At 67.7% G+C, this 6,084-nt stretch overlaps 1 long non-coding RNA gene across 1 annotated transcript; it reads right to left on the reverse strand.

Annotated features, from left to right (window-relative positions):
• Positions 1–1,972: 1,972 nt before the first annotated feature.
• On the reverse strand, positions 1,973–4,935 carry LOC147649619 (uncharacterized). The gene is made up of 3 exons (XR_015278535.1): positions 4,851–4,935; positions 3,838–3,890; positions 1,973–2,037 (listed from the first exon to the last, which is right to left on the reverse strand). It is a non-coding gene; the product is annotated as an uncharacterized LOC147649619 (long non-coding RNA).
• Positions 4,936–6,084: the final 1,149 nt, after the last annotated feature.

The following is a 6,084-nucleotide window of genomic DNA, read 5'->3' on the forward strand; positions in this document are numbered from 1 at the left end:
AGGAGGTGCCTGTGTGAGCGGCGGAGGGAGGTCCTGCTTGGTCCCGGTGTGGTGGGAGGAGGGAAGCGGCTCCCGCGGCTCTCACGGCGTGTCCACAGCGGACAGAGGGCTTTGCCATGGGAATCCTGCCCTCTCCCTCCTTTCTGCTGGAGGGATGCCCTCGGGCTGGCCCTTCCTCTCTCGCAGATCCAGGTCTGTTCTTAGGATGCAGCCACAGTCCTTGGCTGCCCGCAGAGGTGAGCCTGGAGGCAAGACTGGCTGATGTCCTCCCACCCCTCACTCAGCCTGATGCTGGGGAGTTCCCTTTTCCATCACCCGGCCCAGGGGAGTCGGTTTTCCCCTCAGAACAGCGTGTCCAGTTGCTGTTGCTGAACGGGGGTGATGAAGTGAGCCCGAGATCTGTGTGACAGCTGTGCCACTTGCCTGGGACAAGAGGGCCCTGGGGACAGTCACCAGTGTTACCAGCAGCCCCGGGAGCCGGGCTGTTTTGGCAGGGGGGATGTCACCTTTGTCCCCAGATGTGCCTTTCCATACCCCAGTGCAGCCACTGGAGCCACCTGTGTGACCTCAGGGGCAGGAAGGACCTTGGCTGTGGCCCTGCTTGTGAGGAGCCTGCTGCAGGCATGGAGTCCAGAGCTCGACCAGGCAGAGCTTTGCTCCCCTGCCCTGGGTGAGCAGAGCCCTCAGCCCTCTCCCGGTGTCCCAGGGAGGGCAGGAGGAGCCTGGCATGAGCAGAGATGCTGCCAGTGCTGCCGCTTCCCTGCAAACTCCTGCCTGTTTTCCCACCTCTCCCCAGCTTCCCGCACCCTTTCTTCCTGTGCCACTGCCACCTCGAGGTCACTGCCACTGCCCACCCTGCCAGCCACCCACTTGGGGCACACCAGGCACGGGTGGGGTTCCTGTGGGCAGTGCTGGAAAAGCGACGTCCCACCAAGCCTGGCATCAGGGGCAGTTTGTGCCAGGGTTTGAGCCTTACTCATCTCACGCTCTTCCTCCTCTGTCCCCACCGGTGGGACCTGCCACAGGCGTGGGGAGAGGGCGCTCCGGGAGGGTGATGTATTTCCCAGATGGTTTTACAGTGAGGCTTCCCCCAAACCTGCCAAGCTCCTGCCTGCGAGGTGGCAGTGGCACAGGCAGGGGACAGCCGGGACCATCCCTGGTCCCCGCTGCTGGAGCAGGACCAAGCCTTTGGGAACAGCCCCCCCTTCCCTGCTTCACTTGCAGAAGCTTCCAGTTGTGGCTGAGTCACTCCTGCTGTAGCTCCTTCTCTTTCCTTGTTTTGGATGGAAGTTTTCCATGGAAACCCACGCTGGGCCGGGCTGCAGGCTGGGATAAACACGGCTGAATCACAAAAGGCCGTTTCTCCAAGAGCTGTCAGATGGCAGCAACAATGTGTGGGGCCAGTGGGCACCTGCCTGGCCTTTGGGGGGACAACAGCAGCACCTCTCCCTGCCGCCCCCACCAGCTTTGCTGGCTCAGCCCCCCCGGGCCCACCCTAAATTCCTGCGGTGCCAGGATGCCACTTGGCAAAGCCAGGAGCGGGTGACAGGTTTTGTCTAGAAGTTTTCTGGGGCCACGTGCTTTCCCAGGGATGCACAGGGAAATCCCATCTGGGAGAGTCCCTTGGGACCTTCGCTGCAGGCAGTGTCCACCCCAGTCCTCAGCTGCCGGGCTCTGCAGGGTCATGGCTTGGAGGTCCCAGAAAGACCCTTCCCACCCTCCTGGCCACGCACAGGGACACGCTCCGAAGCTGCTGGGTGTGTTGCCGAGGTAAGGCAGTGTTTGTGCCGTGCCTGTGCCCCGCTGAGCACCATTCCACCATGGAAGAAGCCGTGGCAGGGGCTGTGATCCTCCTTGGCACCACTTTCCTTCCCTGCACCGCCGCGATCTCCGTGCTGAGGAGGAGCACAGGAGCTGGACGGCCTCTGTCCCCCGGCGCTGACGGCTGGCCCCAGGCCCAGCAGCTTGGAAACACCATTGGAAGACAAGTCCCAGTGTCAGGAATCCAGGATATTTTTAAGGACTCTGGAAGAAAAACTGATTCCAGGGTGTCAGCGGGAGAGACTTGGCCTTCAAAACAGCATTGCAGCTGGAACATTCCTGGGCTGGAGCGTGGGGTCCAGCGGGCCACAGCGCTGCCCGCAGGACATGTCCCCTCACCCAGGGGTACCCTGGAAGGGACACTGATGTCACCATGGCCTGGACCTCCCTGTGGTGCTGTTGATGGGGTGCAAACAAGGAGGTGTTTCCCAGGGTATGGAGAGTGGGTTTTATGGCAGTGGCAACGTTTCAGCAAGGATGTGCTGGACATAGCTGTGGTTTTACCTGAGTGCTGTTGGAACTGCCCGAAAATCCCCGTCCTGGAGATGTGAGGGGCCTGGCCCATCACCAATGGCAGCGATGGGAAAAGCAGGAGTCAAAGAGAACAAGCAAGAGACATGGCAGGGCACAGCAGGGACCTGCTACCTCTGATCCTTCTCTGCCTATGGCTCCTGTGTCCCACTGTGGCCCTGCTGGCCCCTGGTGACCTGGTGGTGGCCATGCCTGTCTGGGTGAGGACAGAGCTGTTATGTGCATGAGGGATCCTAATGGGGCTGCTTTGGAGAGGGAGCGTGTGGGCAGGGGACCCTGCATGACCCCTATTCAGTCTAGGTGGGACACCCACAGAAGCCCTGTGCTGCAGGGTCCCAGGACTGAAGGCTCTTGTTCAGGGGCTCTCCCTGTTCCTCCTGCCACCCTCACCCACTTGGGCGTGACCCTACATGCCCGGTGTCCCCATGGGATTTGGTAGCTCCCTCCCCTCCCCTCCGAGTGGTCACTACGGCCCTTCCAGCCCCCTCTCTCCATCTCCGGGGCTGCGAGTCCCCGGGACCCCCCGCCAGGAGCCCTGCCCGGCCAGCACCGGTCGCCGCCGGCTGCCGAAGGCCCGGTGCCCGCTGCCGGGGCAGGCCGGGCCGCTCTGACTTCGCCTCTCAGGAATCTCCTGGCCGCGCCGGGCGGGTTGTGCAACCTGCGACCGCCCCCGGCCGCCCCCGGCCGGCCCCGCGGGCCGCGCTCAGTCCCCGCCGCGCCGGTCCCGCCGCCAGCCCCGCTCCGCGAACGGCCCGCGGTGCCCCCGCGCAGCGCCGGCGGGACGGGGGGACACGGGACGGGGGGCACGGGACCCCGACTGCCGAGCGGACAGATGCGGCGGGACGAGTCCGGCAGGGACTGTCCCCGAGGGGCTCCGGGTCCCCGCCGGGAAGGCAGGTGAGGGGCTGCGGGGCGGGGGTCAGGATGGGGGATCCGAGGAGGGGGTCTCCATCGTTCCCGCCGCCCGAGGGAGAGCCGCTCGGCGCCCGCCCCCCCGAACAGTAAGAGTTGATGTGCGGTGAGCTGCATCCTGCATGTGAGCTCCTACTGCCCCGGGAGGCGGGCCGCCCCCGACGGGACCCCCGCCTCCGCCGCCTCGGGACCCCCGGGGGTGGGCGAGTGGGGGGAGCCGGTGCTGCCCGCGGTGCGAGTCCGCCTGTCCCGGCGACCATGGCTGTAGACTGTTACCCCCCCAGCGGCACAGTAACAATCTAAAGCCACGGTCGCCCGGGCGGCGTCGGAGTAGGGAGGGGGGGGCGGGAGGGCGGATTGGGAGGGGGCAGCCGGTGCCTTGGAGACGGCGAGGAGGCGTCCCCGCCACCGCAGCGAGCGCGCCCGACCCCCACCGGCGGCGCGGGGGGGACTCCCGGTGCTCGGGAGGGGGGAGTGTCGGTAGGATCGGCAGCATCGGTCGCATCCGCCCACCCCCCCTGCCCGCCCCCCGCCCTCCCACGCGTGTCCGCCCCGCCGGGGGTCCCCCCCTACCTGGGCTGCAGCGGGAAGGCGGGGGGGGGCTTCCGCCGTGGGGGGGTCGGTGTCTGCGGGGGGGGAAAGAGAGAGCGGGGTCAGGCGGGCACCGGGACACCCCCCCCATCCCCGCCCCTTCCCGCCTTTCCCCCCCGCCCCCGTCGGGGCGCGCTCCCCGACGGCTCAGCACCACGGACAGCGCCCGCCCCCCCGGCGCTGCGGCGGGGCCGGGGCCGGTGCTGGGCCGGGGCCGGTGCCGGCGGTGGGTCATGCTTCAGTAGCCATGACTGTAGACTGTTACTGTCCTGTCCCTACGCAGCAGTAAGCAGTCTAGAGCCAAGGTGCCGACGCTCTGACTCGGGCTCTCCTCAACGGGGTCTCCGCGCTCTTTAGACGCAGCGGGGTGAAGGCGATCGACCCCCCCCGGCCGGGTTCTGCGGAGCCGGCAGCACCCGGGCTGGGGACACGGGGCTGCGGGGAAACCCGAGGGAGGTGGCGGTGGAGAGTGCCTGGCACGGCGGCACCGCGGGATGGGGCTGGGGGGGTCCCGTCGGGGGTGGCCGCGGGGAGGCTCGGAGAGGGTGGGGGGGACAGCGGGCGCCAGTGTCACCGCAGAGCGGGACACACACGCACAGCCCCACACGCGGATGCGCTTCCGCACCTCTCCCCGCCCCCCCCCCCCACCCCAACCCCTGCAAGGTGCGGGCGGCCGGTCCCCGCCGTGCGCCCCCCCGGGGCGGCCCCGGGCTCAGCGCCCGCCCCCGCGCACCGCCCCCGCCGGCGCCGCCGCCCGGCCCCGCCGCCCCCGCCGCCCGGCCCGCACGTGGGGCTGCGCCAGGCGGCACCGCACCGCCCCCGCCCGCCGCAGAGCTCCCCCCCGCCCCGGCCCCCGCTGCCCTCCGCTCCGCCTCACCCCCGCCCCGGGGCCGGCAGGTGCAGCGCTCGGTGCCGCGGGGCTCCGCTGCCCCCTCCCGCCCCCGCACCGGGCTCTGTCCCCGCTTACCTGGGGGCCAAGCCAGCCGGTGCCTTACCTCCTGCAGGCCCCGCGGCTGCCGGGCCGGGCAGGGGCCCCGCGGCTCCCGGCGGGGCCGGCGCCGGTGTCGGTGCTGCGCTGTCCGCAGCGCGCGGGGCTTTTATAGGATCGGGCTCGTAGTAACGGGGATCTCGGCTCATTCATAGAAAAGCATCAACCTACACAATGACGTGAGCGCTACGTCAGCGAGGAAATTTAGGGAACGGGAAGACGCTACTATTTATATCGGCGCGGGGGGAGGACAGCGGCCTGGAGCCGGGCAGGGGGTCCGGGCTGCAACAGGACACCGGCCCCCCACCCCCGATCCCTCCAGAGCCTCCCCGCTCCGTTCCCTGGCTGCTCGAGGGATGCAGTGGAGCAGCACCCAGTACCCCACATCCCTTCTCCACCTGCTGCCAGACCCAGGGGCCGTGCACCCTCTGAGATACAAACGGAGGGTCCCATCACCCTGGGAGGGCGGCGTGGGGCACCCCCTGCCCCAGACACGAGGTGTCCATCCAGGCACCCACGGGAACCCGGGGCGCCCATCGCCCCTGACCACCCCTCTAGGCCAGAACGTGGCCCCATCCTGGCCTCGTGGCATCACCATGGGGCTGCTGATTTGAGCCCCCCCATCACAGGAAGGAGTTGCACGGGGGTCCCCACACCTGGGTACCAGCCTGGGGGTGCCCCCTGCCCACCTGCAGCCTGCACCCACAACAGGGTCCTGAGCAGCACCTCCCACATGCCCTTCATAAGACCCCCCCGTTCTTCCAGTGTCACAAGCACCCATGGGTGCCACTGCAATGCACTGTGGGGTAATGGGACAGCACAAAGCGGTGGTGGGGGGCACATTTATAGTACACAGGGTGAGTAACCCATTGCAGCACCGTGCTGCCCTGACCCCTCCAGCCCCACAATGGGGCCTGTCCCTCACTCCCACCAGGGTTGGGTCCCCAAAAAACTGTCAGTGCTACAGAAAGTGGTTGAGGCTTCATGGGTGAATTAATTTTGGCCCCTTGCTCTTTCCCAAGTGCCAGCACCCCCCAAGGTGGGCCTAGAGTCATATCCAGGGGGATTTGGGAGCATCCTTTCCCTCTTTATGCACTTGTCCATCCGTCCATCCATCCATGCATCCCCCCCGTTCCTGCTGGAGCCGTCTGACCTCACTCTGCTCTGGCGAAGCATCACACCGGTAACCACAGCAACAGCGGCGTTGTCATTGACAGCAGCATCCGCGCCCGCCAGTATCC

The sequence above is a fragment of the Cyanistes caeruleus genome, chromosome 21, assembly GCF_971803275.1.
Source record: "Cyanistes caeruleus chromosome 21, bCyaCae1.hap1.1, whole genome shotgun sequence".
NCBI lineage: Eukaryota > Metazoa > Chordata > Aves > Passeriformes > Paridae > Cyanistes > Cyanistes caeruleus.